We start from the raw sequence: 15109 nt of genomic DNA on the forward strand, positions 1-15109 counted from the left end.
TTTAACATATTCAGTTGCAACTCGCGCGGTCGGCCATGTGTTAAGAAAATAAAAATGGATTACAAAGATATTAGCCCCCCCCCCCCAAAAAAAAACTGATCTTATGAAAACATCATTTGAGACAAAAAAAAAATTCTCTCTAAAAAAAGAAGTTAAAAGAAAAAATGATAAAGAAGATGTAAACATTAAAAAAAAAAAAACAAGGTCATCTTGGTAACATCTAGTAAAAGGGCTGGGGCGAAAGCTTTAGAGGTTAGGCAAAGTAGCTTGCCAAAGTTGACCTAAATTGAACCTTAATGACTTTGCAGGAACACGGTCTACCCGGGTACATTCAGCTGGATGTTGCTCTACACAAGTAGGAAATGATTCTTACACTTGTAGTCACACGTTAATGGCGGTCAAGTTGATATTGCTAATTTACATAAATGAATAAATTATTGGCTTTTCTTTGTTTTTTATTTTTACAAAATATAATTACTTTATAATTTTTATATGAAGCCTTGAAATTCGTCAATAACCAATCACATCCATAAATAAAGATTTTTAATACTATTTCTTCTTTCTGTTTAATCAATCTTGAAAGAGAAGGTTGTATAATCGAGTTTTAACAAGTTATATCGATCTTGAAGTCCTCTAAGTAGGAAAAAATGATTTTTTATTAAAAAAAAAAAAAAAATAGCCTATATTTATTCCGCTGTAACTCAAAAATTTAAAAAACGCATATTGGAATTTAATATTTCGCTTAGACACCCACGATGATGCCTCCTCAAGGTTTTTTGATCCAAAAAATTGGTTTACGAGAAAGACCACTTGGTTTTTGAATCGTTTTTTGCCGTATTTTTTTTATCTGCGTTTAAGATTTTTTTTTGGAAATGACTTCTACGGTATTTTTAAAAAAATGCGGAAAAACTACATTGCATAATATTATTAATGCTGCAAGGTATTCTGATGCAAAGTTTAGTAATGTATTTATCAATTACTGTACAACCTCGATTAACCGGGCTGACCTCCGGCTATACCCACCCCGGGAAAACTGAAATCCCGGTTAAACCGGGTATCATCTGTATTATATAGTACATATGTACCTATGAATGTACATATGTTATATAAGTATGTATCTATTGTACGGGTGCAGAGGTAGACTCATCAGTAAGATGCCTATGTGAAAATATGTAAATTAAAAAGCCGTTTCGTCCCAGAGATCAACTCCAATCCCAAGAAATTCAGTACTAATTGCACCATATTTTGGGTTTTTACATACATGCATACATACATAACGACCCTCCAAGAAAATCAGGTATAAAAGAGTTGCTGCCTCGCCTACAATTATGTTACATTGGGAGACAAAAAATTTTTCCTGTAGCCACCAAAAATTAACTTTTGTTTCGGCGCCGATCCAGGTATTGTTATGATATACTCAACATGATCCCGGTTAATCCGAATCTCGGTTAACCGAGGGCCGGTTAATCGAGATTTTACTGTATTTATAACTTTATGTTGTTCTACAGTGTAGATAGAATACTATACTCTCTTTACACCTTAATAGAGTATATGGGGCTGAATTTTGGTCGTTTCCCATCTTGCTTTTCACTTTAAAATACAAAACGAAAAATAGCTTTAAAAGTTATAAAAATGGAGAATTAAAATCAATGAAAACAAATGCAATCACATTACATTCTCCCAAAGGCGAACTGTCCTTACACCCGTTTACCTAAACCTCACTCCTCTTCCCTCAACAGATTGTGGTAAGTACCTAGGACTCTTCGTGGACTTGTTTGACCTGGAATCCACTAGACTTAAACGAAAAGAACTAAACAGACGATTCAAACTTCTCTCTAGACTCTAGTCGACAGACGATCGAAACTTTCATTAAACAACAAACGACTTATCTACACAATGATACTCAAACCTGTCTGGACATACAGAATTGAACTTTAGGGCTAAGCCAAACCTTTCATTACTTATAGGATCCTATCTTTTTAAGATAGATTCTTTAAATGCGTAAAAGAAACATTTATTTATTTGAAGTATATGTTTAATACTTCAGCAAGTATTAAATTAAGTGTACAAAGTGAATGATAAGATTATAAATGAGGCAAAAATAACGTTTACACGAGAGAATAACAAAAAACCATGAGTATGACAAATGTGGACTAAAAGAGTTAGTGAGCAAAGAGAGACAGAAAGAAAACCTTTGCCATACATTCAGAAGTTGGAAGTAACAACCCAATGGTGTGAATGTTTAAAATGGATGTTGGGAGAGATACGAAGGAAATAAATACAGAGAAGACGCTGAGCAGCGTGACTCTCCGCGCTAAGACTGTCCGATATTCAAACATTTCTCGCCCAGTCCTACGGCTTCAGATATCACACGGAATGGCAAGGAAATATTACTGCCGGAATAAAAAAAATAGAACAAGAATTGAAAGAAAGAAGGCAGTACCCAAAGCAATGGAAAGGTGCAGTCATGTGTGCTTTAGATACAAGCATTATATGCTTATATTTTGTTTCAGTTTCAGATACGTTTAATCTAATAGTTGTTCTAGAAAGCTATATAACAAAATGAATAATTGTTGAATACATTTATAAATATACGAGGTGTGGCTATTAAATAACGAGACTGATGATGCTACAGAAGAACTATGCAACGTTAAGCCTTCTCTTTCGATTGCAGCGTCTCACGTGTTTGTAGAAAAATTTGTCTGACCGGAACCGTCGTTCGTGTAAGAGGTCTTACTTTCGTTTTGCCGAAAACATGATACTACACATGTAGTACAGCAACGAATAGACGTGAAATTTCACACGAAACTTGAAAAAAAAAAAACAGCTACTGAAACTTATCTTTTATTAAAAGAAGTTTATGGCGATGAATGTTAATTACTTGCGCGAGTTTTTGAGTGGTTCAAGCTTTTTTCCAAGATGGCCGAGAAGACGTCGGAGATGATGACCGCCCGGGTCGCCCTTCCACGTCCAGAACGGATGAAAATATCCGATTATAATTAATCAACATTACTACCGTGAGGTGCTTGCTCAACTCCGTGAAAGAGTAAGGAAAAAAACGACCCGATTTGTGGAAGAACAAGTCATGGGTTCTCCATCAAGACAACGCGCCGGCTCACACTGCATTGTCTGTCATGACGTTTATAGCCAAGTACAACATCCCAGTTTTAGGCCATCCGCCTTATTCACCTAACCTAGCCCCATGTGACTTTTATCTGTTCCCTAAAGTCAAATCTGCATTAAAAGGAACACGATTTCAGTCCGTTGAAGCTGTGAAAGAAAAAGCGGCACGCGTCACGTAGGAGCTGACAGATAAAGACTTCCAGCACTGTTTCGAACAATTTCGAGAGTTTTATGTCATAAACAAATTTTTATAGAAAAAAATATTATGTTTCTAAATTGTAGCTTACAATATTTATAGTAAAAGATCTCATCTAAATTTCTGGGACATTCCTTGCAAATAGTACTATCCAAAAAGTGGAAATATACTGGAGGTTACCTTTTCAGTCTTTCCCAGTTGTGGCAGCACTCATACCAGCTGAAAGTGAAGTCCATTAACTGTAGCACAGTAAAAGTCCTTGCAGGTTACTCATCTCTTATTCAGTCGGAGGTAATCCAGTTGGTAATACAGTAAAGGTATTACTACATGTAATTAAGGGTTATACAAAATAAGGTTATTAATTAGTAATGGCGTATCTACAAAATAATAATTAGTTAATTTAAAACATTGAATACACAAAATGTGCATAATCATACTGTTTGCATTATCAAGATTATGCATGAATGTAATGAATAAGGGAATTATGCTGAATATTCGTTATACAGGCACATTTTTCCAAATCATTTAATTGGAATAAATCGCCGCAGAAAATCTAGTAGGTTTGATTGAAGACCTATTTCAATAGCTTATGTTCATGTAGGTGTCACTATCGTTAAGTAAATAAGTTGATTGTAATGTGGTGGTAGTTTCGATCGTTTAGATTTAAATCTTTTGTTAAGATTTAGTGTTTTTAGTCGCCTGTGAAGGAGGTTAGTACAACTACACTCTGAGAATAGAATATGGTAGATGGCACAGAATTGTTAAAGATGGCAATCACTCTTTAACGGAACTAGAAGCTTCAGTTTTACCCAGAAGAGTTCTACCGGTTAGGCACTACAGGATGGTGATTGCTGAAGTAAAACATTTAGAGATGTAATTCCTTAAAGGTAACAGAATGGTAACTTGTCCCTTTAAAATCAAGGCTGAAGTTGTGTTTATCAGATACTAGTCAACTAGAACCAGTTGTGATTTGTGGTGAAAGAGAATTGATGGCAGAAGTTCTTCGCGGGTAACTTTGGACAGTGTCTAATAGAGTATCCTTAGTATAAGATCGTTATAAAGTAGTATAACCTGCTGCCTATATAAGTAACAACTGTCGACAACAACTTGGAAGCATTATTGACCTGCTTAACTTTGCAAGTCAAAGAAAATTATTAATGCTGCGCTTGATTTAATTACAAAAAAAATACTAATTAAAGAATAGAAAAATTAAAGGTGCGAATATTTTTTTAGAAGCTACAGAAACTGTCAACAGCATAGTAGTATTGTGTTGATTTGTTAGCGACTTAATCCACTAGAACTTGCAGAAAAGCAAAATGGCTAAAATGTTTTAGTCATGAGTAAGGAAGACTTTTGTTTCCCAGAGTGTAAAAGAGTGGAGGAAGAGTGAGTCAGTAACAGCTTGCCTCGGGTTTTAACCCAACATATACCCCCGTCTGGATGTACGAGCTGAATCCTGGAAGGCCTGGTTGTACAGAGCCGGCTGTAAATGCGTGGTCACGCAGAATTCCTTACCATTTCTAAATTGTTTCCACTTTTCCTTTTGTTTCTCACTGACGGGCAGTATGTCTTCCAAACCCGCACATTACTTTTTGTAAATAGCGAAGTGACCATTTCACTTTTAAAAATTTTTATTTTTATTTTATACAGAAGGCAGTTGTTAAATAAAAAAGAGGAAAGAAATTATACCAACAGAAAGTGCTGTTTTCAAAGAAATATATATATATATATATATATATATATATATATATACGTATATACTTATACAAAAAATATTACGAGATTCTGATTCTAGCCAAAGCTGAGCCTCCACCTGGGAAGATAAACATTACTCCAGCCGCAGTTTGACAAGATAAACAAGCAGCCCTGAGATTACGGTCCAACATTCCGCTCTCTAAACTCACAGCTTATAGAATGTTTGTCTCTTTAGGTATACCACAGGACTTAACAAAAGAAAAACAGATTGAATCACCCCACCAACTACCCTCTCTTTGATTTTATCCATGGTATCACGGCATCCACTGTGATGGTTGTCAGTCCAAAACCGGCCAGGGGATACAATCAACCTCGAGTGTACAGCTCCATTTTCGATCTACAACGCCGGTAGTATTCAGGAATATCAGATTGTGGTTTCATTAAGATCCACTAAGCTTCTTCCCGTGTTTTATCAGTATGCTCTATTTCCTAGAATCCTGGAATTCCCAGTAGACCAGAGGGATCATAGTGACCAAACTGAATAACACAACTACGAGGGTCGTTTGAAAAGTCCGTGCAAAAATAAAAACTACTTAATTTTTTGGGGTAAACCTTTTTTATTTTTCAACATAGTCTCCTTTTAGGCTTATACACTTCGTCCAACGCTGCTCTAGTTTGTTGATCCCTTCCGAATAATAGGATTTGTCCAAGTCTGAAAAATAGCCATTCGTTTCTGCAATCACCTCCTCGTTTGAATAAAATCTTTTTCCCGCCAGCCATTTCTTCATATTGGGGAACAAATAGTAGTCCGAGGGAGCCAAGTCTGGATAATAGGGGGTATGTGAAACGAGTTAGAACCCTGTTTCCATTAATTTTGCGACCACAACTGCTGAGGTGTAAGCTGGTGCGTTGTCGTGATGGAAAAGGACTTTTTTGTGGGCCAATCGTGGGCGTTTTTCTTGCAGCTCGGTTTTCAAACGGTCCAAAACGATGAATAATATGCACCTGTAATAGTTTTACCCTTTTCCAGATAGTCGATGAGGATTATTCGTTGCGAATCCCAAAAGACAGTCGCCATAATCTTTCCGGCCGAAGGAACGGTCTTCGCCTTTTTTGGCGCAGATTCCCCCTTGGTAACCCATTGTTTAAATTGTTCTTTGGTCTCAGGAGTGTAGTGATGTATCCATGTTTCATCCACAGTGACGAAACGACGCTTAAAGTCCTGCGGATTCTTCTGGAACAGCTGCAAACCGTCCTTGCAACACTTCACACGATTTCGTTTTTGGTCAAGCGTGAGCAATCGCGGCACCCATCTTGTGGATAGCTTTGTCATGTCCAAATGTTGATGCAAAATATTTTGTACCCGTTCATTCGAGATGCCCACAGCACTAGCAAACTCACGCACCTTCACTCTTCTGTCAACCATCACCATATCATGGATTTTATCAATGATTTCTGGAGTAGTAACCTCAACAGGGCGTCCAGAACGTTCAGCGTCACTTGTGCCCATATGGCCACTCCGAAAATTTTGAAACCACTTATAAACTGTTCTAATCGAAGGTGCAGAGTCACCATAATGTTTATCAAGCTTCTCTTTAGTCTCCTGAGGCGTTTTGCCTTTCATAAAGTAGTGTTTAATCAACACACTAAATTCTTTTTCGTCCATTTTTTGAAAATCACTCGACTTCCTCGATTCAAACGAATGCCAAACACAAAGAAATAGACCGATCTGGCTGAAACTTGGTGTGTGTTCTTCCAAGAGATGCTACTAACTAAACATAACCTCGATACGCGCCAGTGGTGCTATCTCTCTGACTTTGCACGGACTTTTCAAACGACCCTCGTACAAATAACATGATGCAGAAAAGAACTAACAAATTAGAAGAATAACACAATAAATATTTGTTCACAAATAACAAAGAAATATATAAAATAAATTACTCGATGAAATATTTTTTTAAAAAAAAGAGAACCTAAAATAAACCCCAAATAAGAATTAAGTTTGAACGCGTGAAACATTATTTATTATGGAAATTCTTTCTCATCTGCATTTCATCATTTATCTCTTTCTGCTTCTCTTGCTGTAAAAAAAGAAACGCATACACCTGCGTTCAAAAGTTTGACTTATCCGCGCTGAAATATTATTCATACTTGTATGAATGTACCATTTTCATTGTGACCCATTTATTTCTAGACTTTCATTAAAAAAGTGTTTTTTTGATTCAGTTATTTACATTAAATAAATAACTTTCTTTTACTGCACCAGTAAATGAAGGTACTGATGCTGACATTACCCGTAGCAGTGCATATGATTGCGGACGTTCGTCTACCAGAAGTTAATCAATTTGACTTTCCAACGACGTTTACGTCACACACTACCATTACTAGAAATGTAGTACTTCTGGTAATTTTTGAATTTTACTCCAACAACCTCAGATGTTGACGCGCCTTAAATAATTTTTTTTTTATAGGGGGTAAAAAGCAATTTACGCACATTGTGCCGGACTCCCTCGCGGCCAACCGGCTAAAACACCCCCCCTACTTCCGGACCTAGCCTGGATTCACTGTGATTTCAGCATTAAATCAGGCTAGGCCTCAATCCTGTCCCTTCTTATGGGACTCTGCTCACATTATATTCCAAGTCCCTTTTTTTTTTTTAGAGACGAGTACATCTCTTGCAAAACCAGCCACTAGCGACCAATTAGTCCTGTAAGAGAGCATGCCTCTACCAGCATCTCTGGAGTCAACCTGCCGGTTATCTGCTACAAATCTCTTCTGGGGGTGACCCCACCTTTCACACACAAAAAAGGTATGGTAGGCGTCGTCTCTCACTCCAGGACAGTATATACAATCTTCTTTCGTCTCCTTACCCATCCTCTTGAGGTATGCTCTGAAAAGGCCATGCCCACTCAAGAGTTGGGTAAGGTAGAAGTCCACTTCTCCGAATGACCGCCTTATCCAGATGCTTGTATCTCTGATAACACACAGGCCACGCGGTTCCTCGTCCCAGGCAGCCTGCCATTCCTGGACACCGGCTTCCCTGTTATCTTCTGGCCTCCTCTCATAAAGCCTCTTACGCTCTCCAGCTAAGAGGGCAACAGGGATAACCTCAGCAATCACCATGATTGCAGGTTCGGATTACAGTGCGGTATGCCGAGGCAATCCGCAGTGCATCAAGCCTCTAGACCCTGGCTAGCCTCTTTCGATATTTAGAAAATCCGCCCACACCTCCGCCCCATAAAGGAGTGTGGAGTGGATGATGCTCATCAGGACACGCCGGGTGCTTGACCGCGGGCCACCTACATTAGCCATCAGCCTCCCCAGCAGTGCAAAATTCTTCGCAGCCTTGTCCACAGCCTGCTGAATGTGCAAACCAAAGTTTAGCCTCTTATCCACCGTCAATCCCAGGTACTTAACGGAGTTCCCAGAGGTCACCTCCTGCTCACCAATACACCATGAGATGTCCGTCGGAATCCTTTTTTCGTTAAAACGACGACCTCCGTTTTGGCCAACGCCAGAGATAGAATAATAATAATAATAATAATAGTAATATACAGTAAATATACAGTCCATTTTCTGGACTAAGAGGTATTACCTCAAGACGGGTATATCCGGCGGAAATTCTAAATCAAAACTTTGATCCGATTGTACTACTTTCCTCTAAGAGAAAATAGAAATTATAAAAAATAAGTTTGAAGATAGATTGATCGGTCTCTAATATTTTTTCAGAAATGTATTTTGTAAGGACTGAAGTAACTGGCTCGCTTTATAACCAATTATCTTACTGTATTTTTAATAATTTCCCCCCTCTCAAAAAAAAAAAAAAACTTTAGAAGTAAAAAAATACGAGAAAATTATCGTTCACTTCTAAGTATTTTAAAGCTACTCTCTATCCGGTATTGCACGCAATATAAGCCAGTATGGGACAGGCTGAAACGACTCTACTTCTGTGCCTAGGGCTATGAGGTAGGCTAAAAGGCTGTTATTTTTTTCAATTCACCTAAAAACATGGATATAAATCAAAGCGGGATTAAAGGGTTTCAGCTATACGTAATGTCAAAATTACTATGCCACACGTGTAGAATTCGGTAGGGAATTTATGGTAGTAAGAACAATCTTATTCTACAATAAAATGGACAGTTGTATCGATGGATAAAATCAAACTTTTAAAACATTATTTTGTATTTCTTCGTTTAAATTTCCACAATTTTATTACAGCATTATAGATCCAAAAATAATGTCAAGTTCCTCTCAACGAAATATTAAGACAGCGATTTTTTTTTAATTCATTTTGTAATTTACAATCTGTATAAATATATACAATAAGTAAATAGGAGGTGAATGAGATGAACTGGTGCGGGAAGAGCAGGAGGAGAGAAGCTACCCAGCGGTAGCACTCTCTATATGAATGTGAGGAGGAGAGAGGAGAGTAATGACGTTTAGTTCTTCAGACTAGGGCTTACAATACCGAAGTAAAATCTGAATGCCGGTATTTGATATTTGAAATATCGGGATACCGGTATTATTAATAAAAAATTTACTAGTTATATTTTTACTTACATCAGATATTATATTGACTTGTTAACAAATAATTGCTGAAATCTAATAAATATTGTTCTGAAATGAGTAGATATTATTAATTTTATTACATAGAGAGTAGGAATAGATAGATAAAAAAATCGTGCAAATAAAAAAAGTACATATTAAATTTTATGTTATATTTTACATATAATAGGCTCGCATGGCGTTATGTAATTAAAGATGCGAAAAATATAATTAATTGAAAGTATTTATGAAACAATATTAATAACTTGCGTTTTGTTTATTAAAGTATGCTCTTAAAAAACATAAACAATCAATCGTTTCATCATCAAGCGAGGACCGAATTTTCGTACAAATATAACCAGCCGCTGAAAAAGCTCTTTCTGATTCTACACTTGTCGGCACTATTGTCATTAAGAAATCATACACATTTTGTAAATACGTTCCTTTGGTTCCTGTTTTTTCAAAAAAAGTAATTTCTTCTTTTATTTTTTGTTCCAGACTTGGAATTTTTTTAAACGCACGCACGGGTGAAGTATTTAGTGTTTCGTCTATTGCTGCCTGTAGTTTTCTCTTTAATGCGTTTACGTTTACCTTGTCAGATTCTAATATTGTTTCGTTACTAATTTGAAAAGATATTGGAAGGGATGTTTCTTGCACAACTTCCATATCTTCTGTATCTTCTAGATTTTCATGTGTGAGCCGTTTTGTTAAGCTTACAATTTTTTTAATGATTGTAAATTTGCATATGCGTTTAAATACTTCTACAACATCTTTTGAGCCTTTTTGCAGATACTGAAGTATTTGTGATAATTCAGTTCGTCGCACTAAAATTCGAGATTTTAATGCTTCCAATAATTCTAATGCAATTGTAGATTTTTGCTGGGAAAGAGTATTTAACATAAATGTCAAAGAAGCGTCAGCCGTCAAAAGATTTGCATCTTTTCGGCATAATGCATCTACTGTTAATTTTACAGGAGTAAGAGCAGCAATAATTGAAGATAATAAATTAAATTCTTTATCTGAAAAATGATAAATTGTGTATAAATTCAATTTTTATCAAACAATGTAATACAAAAATACCGGTATTTTTACATAAATACCGGTTTTTAATTACGGACAAAAATCGTCCGGGATTCCGGTATTCGGGATCCCGAGATCCTGGTATTGTAAGGCCTACTTCAGACTGTAAGGAAGTCGCGGGGCCACTGGGGATTCAGTCGGTGAGGAGTATTAGGGATGTCAGAGGAGGCGAGAGACTGTACAAGAGGATTTGAGCAATTTTAGAGAGAGCAGTATGGAATTTTTGATATTTAGTATTGGCGTGTTGGTCAATGAAGGGAATGTTGAGGTCGTTGTGAAGAGTGAGGTTAGTCACCGTAGAAAGGAGCGTCAGCTATCTGTCGGAGGAGTTTTGACTGAAATGTCTTGCACTGTCCGTATGTTTCTAGGTTTGGCTGAACCCCACAGCTCTAGTCCGTAAGTCCACCATAGTTTTGAGGATAGTTCTGTACGAGGGTCGTTTGAAAAGTCCGTGCAAAAATAAAAACTACTTAATTTTTTGGGGTAAACCTTTTTTATTTTTCAACATAGTCTCCTTTTAGGCTTATACACTTCGTCCAACGCTGCTCTAGTTTGTTGATCCCTTCCGAATAATAGGATTTGTCCAAGTCTGAAAAATAGCCATTCGTTTCAGCAATCACTTCCTCGTTTCAATAAAATCTTTTTCCCGCCAGCCATTTCTTCATATTGGGGAACAAATAGTAGTCCGAGGGAGCCAAGTCTGGAGAATAGGGGGGATGTGAAACGAGTTGGAACCCTATTTCCATTAATTTTGCGACCACAACTGCTGAGGTGTGAGCTGGTGCGTTGTCGTGATGGAAAAGGACTTTTTTGTGGGCCAATCGTGGGCGTTTTTCTTGCAGCTCGGTTTTCAAACGGTCCAATAACGATGAATAATATGCACCTGTAATAGTTTTACCCTTTTCCAGATAGTCGATGAGGATTATTCCTTGCGAATCCCAAAAGACAGTCGCCATAATCTTTCCGGCCGAAGGAACGGTCTTCGCCTTTTTTGGACGCAGATTCCCCCTTGGTAACCCATTGTTTAGATTGTTCTTTGGTCTCAGGAGTGTAGTGATGTATCCATGTTTCATCCACAGTGACGAAATGACGCTTAAAGTCCTGCGGATTCTTCTGGAACAGCTGCAAACCGTCCTTGCAACACTTCACACGATTTCGTTTTTGGTCAAGCGTGAGCAATCGCGGCACCCATCTTGCGGATAGCTTTGTCATGCCCAAATGTTGATGCAAAATATTATGTACCCGTTCATTCGAGATGCCCACAGCAGTAGGAATCTCACGCACCTTCACTCTTCTATCATCCATCACCATATCATGGATTTTATCAATGATTACTGGAGTAGTAACCTCAACAGGGCGTCCAGAACGTTCAGCGTCACTTGTGCCCATATGGCCACTCCGAAAATTTTGAAACCACTTATAAACTGTTCTAATCGAAGGTGCAGAGTCACCATAATGTTTATCAAGCTTCTCTTTAGTCTCCTCAGGCGTTTTGCCTTTCATAAAGTAGTGTTTAATCAACACACGAAATTCTTTTTCGTCCATTTTTTGAAAATCACTCGACTTCCTCGATTCAAACGAATGCCAAACACAAAGAAATAGACCGATCTGGCTGAAACTTGGTGTGTGTTCTTCCAAGAGATGCTACTAACTAAACATAACCTCGATACGCGCCAGTGGTGCTATCTCTCTGACTTTGCACGGACTTTTCAAACGACCCTCGTATATTAATAAACGTTTGAGTTCTAAGGGCAATTTAGAGCGTCTTCCAAATAGTCTGTAAAGCAATTTCGCACGTTTCATCATTGCTTGTCTTTTAAGTCTAGTGTGTGGGTTCCCCGTGAGTCAATTATAAAAGATACTTTTCAATATAAACATTTTCCGAAATCAATATTTAATAGTAATGTCAACAGGTGTAAAGATCTGCACAAATTTAAGGCTACGAAAAGCGCCAATCTTTGGTACAATTCTTGAACGTAATTCAATGATTATTTTATATCAAAGCTTTTTAAATCTCTTTTATTGTTTTTAAATATTTTGGTTTCTCTAAAAAATCTGAGGCCTTTCTCTTTTCAAAGTTTTAAATTTTTACTGTAGGAAATGAAATCTTTTAAGAGTGGCTAACGGATGTGACAAAATCAGTTATCTCGGCTTGGATTCTCGGCAAATCTGATGACTGGTGCAGAAATAGGAAGAAAAGGGCTTAATTTCTCCCTTAAACCAAATAATGATAATAGAGAAGGATATTGCGGGAAGGCAGTACAATATCAACCGTTAAGTAAGCAAATGGCCATAGAAATATGGAAGCGGCAATAACATAAAACGTTAATTGAAATGAGTCAAAGCTCTTTTAAGCCTATTAATGTTCAATATTTTAATTCGAGCTTACTTTAAATATAATCTTTAAATATCCCCACAAACTGTCTATGTCCTAAAACAATTTACAAAATATCACATTTTCTTATGATTCTACCTGAATAACCTGCATCCAAAATAACCTTCTTCAGTGGATAAAAAAAAGCAAAACAATATTGTTTTTAAAATTAAAGGGCCTACTTTAATAATAATAAGACAATCCAATATGGCTTCTTTTTTTTTGGAAAAATTAAGCGTTAAGTTAAACAAAATAACTAATAGTGAGGGAAGGGATTAGCTATGAGGTTAGCATACTGGACTCCCACGCGGAGGTCCCGGGTTCGAATCCAGCAGCTGACCCTTAGATTTTCTCTTCCTAGGAGCTTCTTACAGTTGTCTGTAACGAGAGAACACTGTCCGGAGGCCGGCAGTGCACTGGAAAAAGCTCCGGGCGCTAATGACCTCAGCTGTTGATGCGCAAAAAAAAAAAAAAAAAACCTAATAGTGGCCGTAGAATACTATTTAAAAATTGAAATATGGAGCAACACTTCAATTTGAAGGAGAGCCTTACCGAGTGGTTTGTTGATAAGGGAAGATGGATATTGATGGAAAGTTTTGCCTGCGTCGACCGTTTTCTACGCTCTTTATAAGGCCGTGGTTCTTGGCAGCCTGTTTCAATGTTTATTGTTCATATTTATTTAATGAAGACAAACACATAAATTTTGTATCTTGAAATTTACACGTCTCTCTATTATATTCTAGTCAACTATTCTCAATTAAATCGCCAAATTTAATGTAATATCTTAATTTACAGTTGCGGTTCCAAACTAAATTTTGGTTTAGGGGAAAATAACAAGTTTGAACACTGATAAGCTACATCAAATCAAAGGAGGATTCTGGTATAGTGCTTATGAAAGGAATTCCTTTATAATTAAATTAATATTTGTAGCAAAAAAATGTTCACTCCCATACCGTGACAACGCTTGAACTTGTGAACTTGTTAAAACGTTAATTACTTCGCGAAAGGTTATGGTTGTTTAGTTAAATTTAATTTGTAATAAGAATTATATTTATTTATTTTAATTTTCTTTATATTTTTTTTTGTTTAATTTTAATTAATATTTTAATTTTGAAAACTAACCATTATTCAAAAAATTTCTGTTTTTTCGCAAAAGTCTTAATAGGTATGGCTATTAAATAACTAGACTATAGCTATAAAACATTTTATTTTAAATTTATACATATTTAGTTAATATCACCTTCAATATAAACCCCTCCCCTATCCCTACAACGCTCCATGCGAATTTACCATTGTTCGAAACAGTGCTGGAAGTCTTTTCTGTGAGCTCCTGCATGACGCGTGCCGCTTTTTCTTTCACAGCTTCATAGGGCTGCAATCGTGTTCCTTTTAATGCAGATTTCACTTTAGGGAACAGATAAAAGTCATATGGGGCCAGGTCAGGCGAATAAGGCCGGATGGCCTAAAACTGGGATGTTGTACTTGGCTAGAAACGTCTTGATACGACAATGCAGTGTGAGCCGGCGCGTTGTCTTGATGGAGAGAACCCATGACTTTGTTCTTCCACAAATCGGGTCGTTTTTTTCCTTACTCTTTCACGGAGTTAAGCAAGCACCTCACGGTAGTAATGTTGATTAATTATAATCGATATTTTCATCCGTTTTGGACGTGGAAGGGCGACCCGGGCGGTCATCATCACCGACGTCTTCTCGGCCATCTTGGAAACGCTTGAACCACTCAAAAACTCGCGCACGTGATTAACATTCATCGCCATAAACGTCTTTTAATAAAAGATAAGTTTCAGTAGCGGTTTCACCAACTATCATGTGAAATTTCACGACAATTCGTTGCTGTACTACATGTGTAGTATCATGTTTTCGGCAAAACGAAACTAACACCTCTTACACAAACGACGGTTCCAGTCATACAGATTTCTCTACAAACACGTGAGATGCTGCAATCGAAAGAGAAGGCTTTACGCTGCCCAGCTGTTGGTCATTAGGATTTGACGCATGCATAGTTCTTCTGTAGCAGCATCAAAAAACAGCAACTCCGCCTTTTCGCCTACGTTTCGACAAATTCATTGTCTTCCTCAG

The 15109-nt window shown here is 37.2% G+C and overlaps 1 protein-coding gene across 1 annotated transcript in view; it reads right to left on the minus strand.

Moving 5' to 3' along the window:
• ttv (exostosin glycosyltransferase 1 ttv) overlaps positions 1-15109 on the minus strand; it is a 629091-nt gene that overhangs the window by 281440 nt on the left and 332542 nt on the right. The window lies entirely within an intron of this gene.

Source organism: Rhodnius prolixus, unplaced genomic scaffold, assembly GCF_049639745.1.
Source record: "Rhodnius prolixus isolate KJV_2025 unplaced genomic scaffold, Rpr scaffold_10, whole genome shotgun sequence".
Lineage (NCBI taxonomy): Eukaryota > Metazoa > Arthropoda > Insecta > Hemiptera > Reduviidae > Rhodnius > Rhodnius prolixus.